Source organism: Homalodisca vitripennis, chromosome 3 (genome assembly GCF_021130785.1).
Source record: "Homalodisca vitripennis isolate AUS2020 chromosome 3, UT_GWSS_2.1, whole genome shotgun sequence".
Taxonomy (NCBI): Eukaryota; Metazoa; Arthropoda; class Insecta; order Hemiptera; family Cicadellidae; genus Homalodisca; species Homalodisca vitripennis.
Window position 1 is genome coordinate 104,945,811 of NC_060209.1, and position 15,722 is coordinate 104,961,532.

The window sequence follows — 15,722 nt, forward strand, 5'->3', positions numbered from 1 at the left end:
AATAATCTCGTTTCGGTCAAAACGTAAACTCTTTACATGCTCGACAAGACACTCCGACACACACAATTCACTACGGTTGGTCGAACTAGTGGATGGTTGATCCATGATTGTCACGCACCACTCTATCCAACCTTCAGTACACGATATCTTGTGAAGCACTGAAATGTCCTGGAACGCTCAGAAAACAGATACGCTATCAGTTCCGGCCGCAGATAATATTTACTGATATCCAGACACAGCACACAAACAGAACATTAAAACATTAGAAACTTAACTAGTTAAGAACATACCCCCTAAAATTATTTGTCATTTTCATCCCTTAATACTATATATATTTTGTGTTCAGAAGGGTGAACAGAATACGTTGATAACGTCAAATTCGTGATTTGCAAGGTCAGCCTTTAATCTTATAATATCCCTTGAACTTGTTCAATATATGGCAATAATTGGATATTAGACTTTTACGGCTATTAAGGAAACTGTCAACAGTAATCAACAGTGAATGCGTAAACTAAGCCGCAATAGATGACTAAATTGATTAGTCACAGACTCGCTTCTCATGTCATGGCAGCGCTCTACTGTAAAAACAAAATTTGGCTATCAAGCAATACACGCATCTGTGAAAGAGAATCAAATCACTGTACAAATAATTAATTTCTTTGATATTTAGTGTGACTAAACAATTGCATTGTCTTCTTAGTTCCAGATTAATGTCTTAACGGAAGTGAACTACAGTACTTCAATGTAAGTTGTTCAATCTCTTCGTAACGAGCCGACAACATCTAATTTTCACAATCGGCACCTTAATAGATATCTCCCCTAGAGTACATATTACACTATTATGCAGCAGAGGTGCTTCTTAACAGTGAATGCTTTTACCTTAATACACTTATCAAGCGGACATCTAATAGTGTTATTAATCAAGTAACTACTACTCCAAAAGGTTTTTGCTAGCTAATAAATGGTATAATTTAGGTTATTCTGAGTAGAAGACATCTTAAACTTTATTGACATATAAAATACAGAACCACACAGAATCACTGAACCGATATATGATCTACAGCATGAGGGAGCACCTTATATCTGATGTCAAAGTAAAGAGAGTATATCGACTCGGATCAAAGTGTCCACAGAGAGACCTGAACCCTTTGGGCTATCATTCGGTCTACCTACACATATTTATAACCCTCTTTAAAGTTGTATCGTCTTTTTTATAAAAAATGAATATAGAAACGATTACTATATTATTTGTTGTATTTTCCATTGGCTGCAAAGATGATAGATGTAACAATATAGTATAATGTTAAAATATATACGCTTTTTATTTCATAGACTTACACATACTGTATGCTGACGTTTATAGAATTCTGTTAAATATTTTTCTATTTATTATACCTGAAAACTAAACTGAAATTATTATTATTATGATTTATTTTTTTTATTACAGTTATTTAAACAATAAACCATACACTGTTTACGTATAAATATTAGCGCGACAGTTTTGTTGCAGAAACTGTACCGAATAACCTCACTTATATTTTAGGATTAATGATTTGTATTTTGTATGCAGTTATTTTGCCAGCTTAAGGCAAATGTTGAAATTAAATAGTTTGAGTACACCAATACGACAGTTTTGTATAATGTAACAAAATAAGTCAGTCATGGTATATGTTGCACTTTTATTTCTCCTCATTTATAGTTTATATATAAATTAACTATTTAAATCAGTCATGATACACCTTCCAATACATTTTTTTAACATACATCGAGGAGCAAAGTTTCGTATCTATCATGAAAGAATCGATTTATTCCTTAAGTTGGAAAAATGGATTTCGTGCAAATATCGGTTGCATGACGTGTCTGTGACGTCACTGATTGTGACATTAAGTCACGAGTTGTAAGTTGTGTGTATCTCCAAACTATTTCTAAAAAAAAAAACAATCTTTAGTTAACAAAACTTTGAAAAGAACGCTGTTTTCTTTGTTATACTTTACCAGCAATATTTAAATAGATGAAGAAAATGAAAGAAAGCATAAATCCGAAAAATTATAAACTTAATAGTTACAAAATGTTAAATACTTAAAATTTTAAAGACGAATTGTATTGTACAATTTGATGAAATTCATTGTATGTTGTGAATATGCATAACTTTAAAATTTTTTATTTACTGAAATTATGTAGATCTATGAACCTAATAAACATAATTATAGCAACAACAAAACATTTTAAACAAATTAATCTTATTGGATAGACGTCCCATATAATAAAAATATCACTCTTATCATATAAAACACTCTTAAACATTAAGTGTTGACAGTTTGATGAAAGCAACGCTAATCAAAACGCAACTGGTTTCGTACTTTCTAAATTTAGAAGTGGAGGCCAAATGTATACGGTCTGAAAAATGGTTGGTGTTTCTCATACCTTACGGATATTAGGAAATATTTTACTGTACAAGTGCTCATTCTGTATGTCTTTTTATAGAGTATAAATATACTCTGCTCTGAAGAAAATAGTTTTGGTTAGAGTTAGTATCCACAGATGTAGTAATTTGACTCACTTATTTGACCACTTATCTCTGTGGTGCTTATGAATACTCAACTTGTTATGTTGTAATAAATTCTTTTGGATGTACATTGTATTTAGCTTTGGACCAGCGAGATGGGATGTAGTGGAAATCTGTAAGTTATTTTAAATTTTTGCCAATTTCCTCTGGGATGCTAAATACATTTTTATGTTTTGCATTACTTTGTTTGGTGCACCCTTCATTTTCGGAGACGAAATTGGAAAAAGTGAGATCATCAATTACATAAATAAGGATCTATGTTCTTGTTCATAATTTACTTCAGGAGTGGTAGATAAACATTTCACCGGTTATGTTTTGATTCTGTCATTGGAGGCTATTATACTTCATGGATCAGAGCTAATGAACAGACTACAGCGCTAGGTTTCTTTTCCATTGCCACGTCAAAAATATTCCGACTGTTTTTGTTCAAATTTCTATAACAATGTTTTCAAAGCTAAATGTTTTACTCCTCGAATAAATTCAAGATGGTAGGGTATACGTCACTATTTATGTTATGATTTTTAAATTTTCTTTATTTTATAGACCAACTTTTATACGTACTCTGGCAGCGAGACACGACACAGTGCAGAAACTGAGTTTTCTTCAAATTTACTGCACAATAGAGTAAAACCTTGAGGGATAATTGGCCCATGGCTAGGCCCCATGTTGGAATCAGGCAATGACTTGTGTGAGCGGTAAGAGTATTTGTCAGCAGGCCGTTGGCTGGATCGGACCCGCAACCGATTCCGGTTAGCGGACCCACTCGAACTTTTGTGCAATATTTTATCAACTGGGGACTGATTATCTCACAAACCATTCCCTACCCCACCCTCTCATTTCTCCCGGCCTAAGCTGATGAACTGTGCAGTATGACAGATCTCTGAAGCTTCCGAACATAAGTAATAAGTGCACCTGTGCGATTCTCCAAATCGTCATCTGATTCCATGAAATAATTTTATTTCTTATTTGAATTGTAAATAAATAATAATTTCTTGGTATTTTGTGTCATCTTTTATTATTAAAGGGGGAAGTTTCTGTTTATTGTTGGCAATGTGCAACGTAACTCTTTAGTTTTAAGAGACTTTGGACCTTTTAAGTTTTGAGTATATTTTATAATTTGCTATATTTTAATATTAGTTGCAATTTTCACAGTTATTTAATTTTCAAGCACTTTAAATTTTAACACTGAAGTTTTAAGAGAAATTAAATAGCATTTACAGTCTATGATAGATTTGTAAAGAAGATTAAGAAGTACTTTGTATGAACTTTTATTTGAATTTCCACTACAAGAAGAGATTTTTTATTTTAGACGATAGCCAGACTATTTCTTTAGTTTATTATGTTATGAAAGAATTTTATATTCAAAACAAGAAGAATTGTAAAACTGTTTCGTTAACAAAAAAATTCTGAAAATTCCATCCATTGTAATAAATAATTACTCTTGAATTACGAGTAAATTTAAATTACTGTTTATCGTAATTAAATAAGAATACGGTACAATACGGTAATTTTATTTGCCTACCAAAATAGGCGAGATGAGCCCTGAGAAGAGGATTTGTGACTTTCCTTATGGATTTTAGAGATTAATTAAATGTTTATGCTATATTTCCAGGTAATTTCCTGTTTGAAGTGAAGTGCAGTTTATCCAGACTTAGCGCGATAGGATGGAGTACTAAAACTTTCTTCTAAAGTCTGCCTCCTATGCTGAGGAACATTTCAGTTCTTATATAATGTTTCCGAGTGATCTTCATTTGGAGACCAAGCATACTCACGTCTGAAAGAAGCCATGGATAGTATTTGATGGTTTCTTGCAAATATTTATTACTCTATTGTAGAACGTTTGACTGCTATCGATATTATTTTAGGTGTTTGTGGTTTTTCCTGAACAAGCACGATAGGGTGAAGTTTTGGGAGTGGATTTTCTCCCAATTCACACCACGTACTAGAGCTTCTCATTCAACTTCCCTATTCAAGTTAATGTTCATGATGCTTTCTCAGTTTGAAGTTGAGAGACATTTCCTGTAACAGAGAAAATAAGATATAGTACAGGTACGGTGTTTTATTCTAATTTCAATCACTTACCTCAAGTTAATTCCCGTTGTTAATGTTTTAGTTCCAGGTTTCCTTACCGTTGATAGCCACTGAAGAGTAATACGTCCTGGATCAACGATTCTTGATTAAGTGCAGAGATAGGAATTACACATATTTCGAAAGTTTACCACATGCACACTACAACAAATTTTATGGTTTAATGGATGTAAAAGCATATCAACTTTTACATTTTATGTTAGCATTCCAGGTGATGCACTTTCTGGAGGGCAAGACGAATCGTCTTTTCGTAGTAAAGTAGTATATAATAATCAGATTGATATTTTTATAAGACTATGTTCTATGTCCTTTCAAATCATATTTTCAGATAAACCCATATTTGTTTAAAGGATGAAAGCCGCCTGGGAGTAAAAATGAAGAATGAGTTACAATTGAAGACATTTTGATAAACAATGCCTAAAATAACTCGTCGATTCATTGTTGAATATTATTATTCGTGTTAAAGGTTTTGTATGATGGCCCCGGTGGAGGCCGTATAGAGTATATCCGTTAAGTCACGAGATATTGAGAATGTGATTATTCCTAAATTACTACGCACCTCTTAATCCTAATAACATACCAGAGCATTACAACAGGCTAAATCGTTTAGATGGAGTTTTCTTTCAATAATAGTAACTGTATATAGTGGTTTTGAAAACCCTAATGTAAGTTAGGGAGCTTTGAAGCGTGTTATAATCCGAAAAATGACGATTTTACAAATAATTTTGAATTTTTTCAGTGATACCAAGAGACATTTCGGTGAAAATATTGACATGAGTAAACAGAGTTACACGATAGTAAAATGTTTGTTTGTTTATGATAACAAAACAAGTTATTTCTGAGTACTGGGAGTTAAAGATTAAATTTTAAAATTATATACCCTTTGCAGTAAAATAAAATAACAATGTATTTTTAAAAGGAAATGGAAGAAAGCCATTTTATGAACTAAGCGCCAACCTTGTGTACAAGCTAAATTTTAAATAGTTAAATTGTAAATTATTCGAATTCATACAACATAATTTCTTATAATCTTGTAGGAAAAAAGAGTAATGCACTGTATTGTATAATCTACAGTACAATTCCTTACCTGCGCTGATAAGTATTAAGAATACCAAACAAAGCTTATTTTATTTTTTGTAGATTCATTAATATTCGTACTTTCTTGCTTGTAATGTGTTATGTCAGGCCGTTACTTAGTTTATAATCAAGGAAAAATATCATTTCATTGTGTTAAAGTTTAAAAAAGAAGGTTCATAAGAAGGCATTTCACAAGTCTAACAATTCCTCTTGAATAAGTTTACATCCTCTTTACACAGAATGCACACCAACAATTTCTGAGAAGAACAAGCGTACACTTAGTATATAAACTGTACTTTGGTGACAGAATTAATATCTTGCAATCGCCCCCTCAGGGGCAGTTAAGCAAGTGTCTTCACCGCCAAGTTTACATCAGAGGATTTGTTTTACACCACTACTAGCTCTATATTACCACAGTGTTCATCGTCGATTTCTGTTAAACATCTCACAGTCTGTTTAAATGTTTCCGGAAACATAAAGCTTGAGTGAATGTCTGAAATGAATTAAATAATTTTATTACGACCTAAATTAGTGTTTTGTGTAGTTTTACTTATTAATATGGCAATACAATCCATAAAGAAAGGTGTATTTGCTAGTTCTTATTGAAACTGTATTCTGAATTTTAAAAATAATGATCATGCTGATGTTTTCATAAGCCTACAATTTAAAGTAGTTTTTATTCAATATTGTTCTTACTTTGTGTATGTTCTTACTACGAAATAGATGTCAACCACTCCGCTTGTTTCTTCATAGGCTGGGAAGAAGAAGAAAAGGGTTTAAGATACCCATGAAAACCGTAATTATCTACATAACATCAAAGTTGGACGACCGTCTGCCTGTCATAAAGAGGATACTGAATAGCAAGATATTAGGTCACTTTTGCCCATCTCGATGGAACAAATTAGTGTAGACAAAGAAGTAATCGGAGGAAGTATTGTCCACGCCGGTATCTAAAGAAGGGGGTATCTGGGTAAGTCGTTGTGTTGTTGGGGAGAGTTATAGTTTTGATTGTTAGAATGTTTGAAATATGTTTTTGATCTGTTAGAACTCTAAAGCTCCATTAATAATTCTTTTCACAGAAAAAAATACAACATGATCTTGCGTATAACTTGAAATACGTTTAATTTTCGTAAAAAGTAGTATCCTGTAACGTAATCATGAGTGAAGCAATAAAAGAATGAGTGCCAGTATATGGTAAAATTGATTGGTCCTTTAATCCCGGTTGTTCCCATACTTCTAGGGTAATTTTATTGGAAATGTTCTTTTATAAAATTTAAGGGTTATGTCTATTTATGAACGTGGTTATTTTTGTTGTTCTCTTAGGACAAGAAGCTTAGAAAATTGCACCTAGTCCTATAAGGACCTTTAAACTGCATTGCTTAAGACATCTACGAAATATGTTCGAGAACCGAAAGCTGTCACATATTTCTAACCATCAAAGGGAAGGAAATAAATGAAAACTGAAAGAAAACCTCATCCCTGGAACATGTTCTCCTGGAACTCTGGAAACTAAAGGGACTCTGGAATGAGGGACTATGTTCAAAACACTAAATGAATTAAAAAGGCTCATGTATTTTTCACATTCATTTTAGTCAGAATGCCTGTCAGAGGTATTTGCAGTATTATACAATAAAATAATGTAATAACCAGATTCATTTTTTCACTAAATATCATATGTGTATATTAATGTATAGGCCATAAAATGGTAAAGGTAGTCAGTACTTAGTTTTTCATTCGGTTTCAAAATCATTCAATGAGTATTTATTTGGTTGTAAATATAGATACTCCGAGTATATTATGATATAAGTATTATGAATCCTTACATTTGTAGTATTTCTTATAGTTTTGTTTTTAATTAATCATGATTGTCCAAAATCACATTAACTGATAAAATCACAATTAACCTCTAAATGTCACTAGACACGTGACACGAGTGCATGTGACGAACTCAGTCAATTTCATGGCACTCCTCACATAACCACAGACGTGACAGAATGTGCTTTGATCTGCCATGTCCTTGGAGCACCTGTCACCAATATCGTTGCGGTGTCAAGCCAAATGTTTTACTTAAAAAATAAGAAATCCAAGAAGAGCACTTGTATGTTAAGTATAACTCCTTAAGTATAATTTGGATTTATACATCTGCAATGTTTCTGCCTTTTAGCAACTCATAAAATTATATTGCACATCCAGCAGCATTTTTCAAATTTTATTATAAAATACGACTATTTTTGTAAACTTCGTTATTGGTATAAAAAAATATTGTGACAAAAATTTGCAATTACATTATTTGAATAGATAGCGAGTTAACTGATTTTTTTTTTAATCAATGAAAACTATTGGAACAAGTTAGGAGCTTTGCATGAGAGCTGCCTCGTTATTCAATGAATTGGGACCGGAAGTGATCCGGATGGATGAACATCCGGATAAACCGGTAGCACGGTGTAACAGAATATTGCAGTTAATAACAAGTTTATTTGTTACAAGTATGGCAGTAAAATGTAGGACATTTTTATTTTGGTTTACAGAGATTAATAACCAAAACGACACTGGATTGTAAAAAACTCAATCTCCTTTTTTTAAGTTCTGTGCACTGCTTCCAGAACAATGATCATAGTGAACTTTCAAGCCCATTATTTCCGTTAAAGAGGTGTCGGACAGTAATCCAGTAATCCTAAAAAAAATCCGACGGTCTATTTGCACCAAATATTACAATGAGTCATGGCTTGTTCTGGTTTTATAATTATCAGTCAATTCAATTATATTATAAATTAAAAGTTTTCACTGTCCTCTTTCACCGTTTAAGAACAAACTGGCATTACAATTAATACGGTGGTCATCACTTGTATGCGGTTGGTCCAATCATTTCTCATCTTCCAAATTTAAAATTGTTAGGTTCTCTTAATAACAATATTTTAATTTTTTATTATTATTTTCTTTATTCTTAACGCCAAACATGTGTTAATGAGAAAACAAATTACGTTTTAAATTTAATAAACGTAATTTTGCACTGTAACGTGACCGCTCATAAATAGTATAGTGTGGAGTTATATTGTATAGCTGCGTAAACCTGGCCGACTAAAATATTCCACATAAAATTAGAGGTTGTTATGAAACGAGATATTTGAGTCGAATTACGAGTACTTAATCAGAGGCTTTTTGAATTCTCGAATCATCGAAATTACAGTCGAGGAAGTTCAAAATAGCAAACGATAATAACTGTCGCATCTCCATTTACACACACAGAGGTTCAAACTTACCATAAAAAGAAAAACAATATTATCTTTCAAAATAGTTTTAGTTCATATCAGGGAATATTCGGATCCTGGTGGCATACTCAAAATAATTTGCATGTTTACATTGACTTTTAGAATAAAGTTTAAAATATTGAAAACATTATTTTATTAGTATATTAGATTATCACAAAACATAAAAAATATGTCCTAGATTTTAGTACTTTCAGTATAGACCCGTAAGAATATTAAAGACTATAAAACTATGAATAAATTGTTATTAATAATTATCCTTTAAACACAGGTTGGAAATATTGCCATTGATTCTGTTGCACGAAAAAAATATATCATTGCTATTTTAGAAAGTTTTTTATCTAAATATGATCACACTTTTTGTGCTAAGAAAACGTTTCAATAAGTACTTGTATGGTATGATGTCTCAAAGTTCAAATACTCACAAGAGATGTTTTCAATTGCACTGAAATACTCAAAAAGTCATGATTTTTAAAACTAAATTTTCGAGCTGCAAACATGGTAATGGCGAAGCTCTTAAGAAGACAACTGCAAGCACTGTTCCAGAAAAAATTAATATCAGAGGAGAAGTGACTGCGATTAATGATCTTAAAATGGCTACACCCTGAGCTGTTCAAACAGCAGCATGGCAATCTTCTGAATCATAAAATAAGGTTAAAGTCGATGTCCAAAAATATATGAAATCATAAACTATTGTACAGTTTTACAAAGTTTTATAATCATACAAAAATAAATTTTTGAAATTACATATACAATTTGGTTATAATGTGTTCACTAAAGCAAAATATCATACTGTTTGTAAAAACAACAGTAAAAAACTGATGGGTTATGTTAATATTATATTTATCAGAGATTTTAAAGTTACTTTCAAATATAACTCCTGTCTCAGTTAACTCAATATAATTGTGTAGTCTTTCGCTGAATGAAGTCTCGAGGAAGCTTAATTCTGTGAGCTAATTTATCTCTGTATAGCAAACGCAAATCCTTCCCTCACTGATCACTAATTCTTCAACTTTTCGATATCTCATAATGTTTAAATTTTGTAAATGTATGTTTCAAGACGTAAATAATAAAATTAAAACGTGTTAAGTAACATCAAACCTCCATAGAAGTTTGAGTGGGCTTGCAGTACATAGAAGAACTATATTTTAACTTATCTTTTTCTTAGAAAGTTAAATACCTATGTCTAATGGTTTCAACAGATAAATAAAATTATGCTACAAGAAGCTCAACCCCCATAGGGTTCAAATTCAAGATGTATTATTTAAATTAAATTACATACATTGACAAAAAACATTTTTATGATCAGCCACTCATATAAATAAATTTACATCCACTAGAAAACGCTATCTTTGGTTTTTTAACTTCCCATTGTCCTAGAAGAATGAAATTTGACACACGTGTCTTTTTAAGTAGTCACACGTGACACATTCAGGAGACTACCGCGTATAGGTACGTGTATAGGTAAGCAAAATGAGTACCAACTTCGGCTAGGACTTACGTGCACCTTAGCGCGTCGGAGGGTGGGGTGGTGACTGCCCGAGTCAGCCAGGCACAGCGTACTTACATACTGTAGTACCTGAGCCATCCGCAGTAAGGCGCTCCAGGTTTGAAGCGAATCCCCAGCGGGCTTATTCTGAAACTCCGTGTTGTTTGTTACCTGGTCGAGCCGGACCCCGCCAGCTGACGTCTCCTTGCGTTGAAGTTGTGCTATCAAAGTATAATTGTAGGTGGAAGAAATAAAGTTCTTAACATGTCATTTAACTAAAAATATTCTCCTCTCAAAATAAAAAGTTACCTTATTAAAGACCCTTTAAGAAATGACATGTTACAGAATAATATAATTTGATTAGTTTAATTACAAACATTTTAACACCTAACACATTAAAATCTCATATAACATGGCGTACATTTAAACTTGCATGTGTTGTAATGCATGGCAAAATTTGCCTTGTTTATACGTTTATTGCATAATAAACCGTGCTTTATAAAAGTTTATATCTACGATTATTATGATGCAGGGGTCAAAAACTGTTATTGTTCTACAACAGACTTTCATAATAATATGATAAATATGAAAAATGTTCAACTACCTACCATATTTCAACATAATATAATATTACATTTTCTTTATATTCAAACTGCAAGATAAATAATTGTGCAAGGTTGAACTTTGTATATTTCCTAATTTTATGAAATAAACATAAATTCTAAAATCACAGACAGAAAGAGATATATTAAGCATTTCTGACACATATTTATATTAATTTTTTTGTCTTGACAGGAAGCTAACAATTTCAAAAATATTACTAGATAGTTCGTAAACAACCTGTATAATTATCGGTTAGAATAAAAACTTTACCATTTACCACACGTAATACACCTTTTTGTATAACTCTTGCAAAACGATAACTTTGGTTTTGAGTCATATCAAAACAAAGAATTTAATTACTATACAGTTTTCATAAATCACGCTGCGATTTCAATCACACATTAAGCATGGTTTTGTAATAACATAAAGCATCAACTTAAAGCGCAAAATTATGTGTGTAATGAAATTTCCTTACCGCACTGTTTTTATTAAATTTCGCACATGTAGTAGCTTTGCTGTTTACCTCGCTGTTTAATGTATACTTCTTTATAGCAGTAATTATGCAGTATATTACGAGTTATACACAGAGAGCATGTAAACTCTCTTCGAATTTGTGATGTGGTGAAACATTATTCTTTAAGGTTTTTACTCGTATAAACTTGTTTCTTTTAATTCTAATGGTGTGGTTAAGAGTGGATAAACAAAGATTAAATCTAGAACAATAGGATTTGAATAGTTTTACTATTACAATGATTTTTATAGTTCAAGTTATTTATTCCGGCACTGTTTTTAAAAAGGTTGGTTATGTACATTTGTCGTTTGAAACAACAAACAGTTACATTAACTTTTTGAAGATTTATTTGTTAAATAAACGTTACAACTATAATTCTATTATATGCGGTATTTTAAGGTATTGCAAGTCCTTTTAGAACGAGTTTTTTAAATTTTAGTCACAACCCTTTAAGTTATCCTGTCTTATGACTGGAAATGTAGAAAAATATGTATATTCACGAGGAGTTAAAGTTATTCTAAGTTATAATTTGGGTCGTCTTAATATCTTTTTTCCACGAAATAAAAATATGAATGTGCGCGAAATATAAAAAAAGTAACATATGTGCTTGTAAATAACATGTTTTTCAATCAATATAACTTTTTAGTCGTACTTTATTAAAATACATGACATATTCTAAAATAAAACAGAAAAAGTTATGAAAAATTCGTTTTCCCAAATAGTTTTAGTTGACTGATTTATAAATTCGTCCTCTATTGATGTTTCATAAACAACATTTAGAAAATGCATGTCCTACTATGACTTTTGACGTAATATAATTATTTTATCTTAAACATGACTTCAAAAAGACTTGATTTAATACAGAGTTTCTTTAGGAAATAGTTGTTTCAATAAATAAAAATACGTTATTTGTTTTATTTATCTTTCATGTACGTACTATAAAATATCAAACCTCTACCTTCAACCGATTCAAAATTTCTTTTGTCTATCTACAAAATCATATAAAGAGCATAATTGTATTTCAAAATTCAAAACAAACTATTCTAATAAAAACTCGATTACACTAAAACACTAAATGAAGATTGGTCTAGTACATCTGTCACAATTTATCTCTAACATTTTTTGTGAAATTCAATTTTATGGAAGCTGGAACTGTGGAATTTAATTTGATGGAACAAATATATAAATAAAAATAAACTGTTGTTTTTATGCCAGCAATTTAATAAAATCCCAAAAATAGAAACTATAGACTTGTAGTCGAATTAGCATACCCAGTTTTTCTCATGCAGATATATAATCCTATAACTGTACATTATTTTATTTTTTCCACCACCACCTCATCCATCCCGTTTCTTAAGTCCTGTTTTTAATTGGCCGAGTGTTAACAAATCCTATCGGTTTAGAAGTTGGAAAAATGTAATTTCTTTATGACTGTCTGTCTATCTATCTCCACCCGTAAGATATATGAGAACTAACTGACCTAACGACTTTAAATTTTATATGAAGGTTTGACATTTTTCATTTCTACAGGAGGAACTTTGAGATTGATATTGGTGCATGTCACTCCATGGAATCTGGCTGAGTGTTTAAATTTCTCTTAACCATCCATACTTGGTGACTCTCTATTGTCCTTTATTATTTACACACTGATATAATAACTTATTTAACAAATAAATATGTGAATCTATCATAGGTAAAGACAGAACCAGAATGATTTCGTCTGAATACTTTCAATTTTGCTTACTACATTGTAAAGAATGAGATTTGTGATATTGCATGTTCATATATGGGATTTGCTTAACCACAATTCTGCTGACACAATTCTCTTATGTTATCCTGAAGGTTGTAAACACTTCTTTTCTGAAGAAAACCGTAATAATCTTATTGAAAGCAGTTCAATGTAATATGATGGATCTCTATAAAATGTTTAATAAAGAGTATCATGTTTATGGTACATATATCATCGTTCATTTTTCAGATAAACCTCCAAAGCTAAAGAAAATTTCCACTGGATCTTATTTCATGATTATTGTGTGAAGTAGAACTTCTGGTTCGAATAAATGAAAACAAACGCCAAAATAGCGTTTGTATATTTCCTCCGATGATTAAAATATATACTTATGTTTGTTTAAAAATTCTATTTTCGGTCAAAAAGTGTCTACTTCCTGGTATTGTATTCTAATTTCGGTCTAATTCCGGTAGTCTCCTGAATGTGTCACGAGTAACTACTTAAAAAGACACGTTTGTCATACGAGTATTTCATTCTTCTAGGACAATGGGAAATTAAAAAACCAAAGATAGCGTTTATTCTAGTGGATGCAAATCTATTTATATGAATGGCTGATCATAAAAATGTTTTTTGTCAATGTATGTATTTTAATTTAAATAATACATCTTGATTTTGAACCCTATGGGGGTTTGATCTTCTTGGAGCATAATTTTATTTATCTGTTGAAACCATTAGACATATTTAACTTTCTAAGAAAAAGAGAAATTAAAAACAAAATATAGTTCTTCTATGTACTGCAAGCCTACTCAAACTACTATGGAGGTTTGATGTTACTTAACACGTTTTAATTTTACTATTTACGTCTTAAAGCATACATTTACAAAATTTACACATTCTGATATATCGAAAATTTGAAGAATTAGTGATCAGTGAGGGAAGTATTTGACTTCCCCCTAGGTCGTAATAGGCTTTTCAGTCCTACTTATGTGTGTATTTTCTTCATCAGGACAAGGCAAACTCAACTATGTCAACACGATTTTGACCAAAAGAGATTTCCGAGAACTAGATAATCGAACTTATATAGTATTTTGATCGAGGCAGTATGGCATGCTAAACTGTGACATAGTAGGTAAGTGAATTTAAACGGTCTTAAGTAGGCACGTTTTAACCGAAGTAAAATGTCAAGCGACCCAGCGGCCTCAAAAAGAAAGCTAAATAAAAACTAAATTCAAAATCCTCGTTACTAGTAATAAAATTTAACCCTATTCGTACTGATTTATTTTCTTACTATATTTTATAATATGTAAAATAATATTTTTATTATCGGTTTAATTGCGGAATTTCATTTACTGATTTTATCGTTAGTGACTCTGAAATAAAAATAAAATATAACAAGACTTATATCAACAGCTACAATTTTAAATGAACTACGTTTATGAAGTGTGGTTTACGGCATTATTTTAAAATAATTAATACATTCAAAATTATATGCACATTGACCTAGGTTTGCATTTAAGATTTCCATGACACTTCGCACAGGCCGTTCCTTGGGGAACGTTGGAGGCGTGGTGGTTTTCGCATACAAAAGTAGTTGACACAGCCGCATAACATTGGGGAAAATTTTATAAAGTATTTGTAAGGGTTCAAAGATATTAAAGTTAGTTTAAACATTCAGACCTTATAAAAATTAACTATACAATTAGACATATTTAGATTTCTCACATATAGATAGCAAATTATCAGATAATTGTAATAATCGCAAGCGATAGTAATTGTGTGTCTTGTTTCTGTGGGGTATGGATAACGTGTACTAATATCTTTGTCTTTGTATACACTTTTAGTTTCTATTATTAACGTCACTTTTAAATGTGTCGTCAAGAACTGATACATTTAGTATTGGTTTTGATCGTAAGCATTTTTAAGAATAAAATGATGGCTTGTCGTAAACAATATCTCTTTGGATCATTACTCTTAGGAGCTGAAAATAAAAATTCCTTAGCAAGCCAACTCATATGGATATTAGACTGCAATATTGAGTTTTACACTGAAGCTAAAGATCAAAGAAGATTGTTACAGCGACTCCCTCTACAATGAACGTAATGCTTATAACTTCCACTTTATCTTACATAAGCTGCATCATAAGGGCTGAATAACGTGCTGAATAATCAAAGAAGAAGCTGATTCTCATTTTTGTAATTAAAAACAAATTGTCCTTGTGGCTGGCCTGCGATTTATATTGAATAACCAGCCACTTGTTGGTTCAGCGTAAGCGAAACCTGAGGGGCTGGAGAAATTTTGATTCCGTTTTTCTAGTTTTTGTCAGCACGATGTCTATAAAAGGAAATAACCTATAAACTTAAATATTGGCATGAAGTTAGTTTTATTTCAAACTC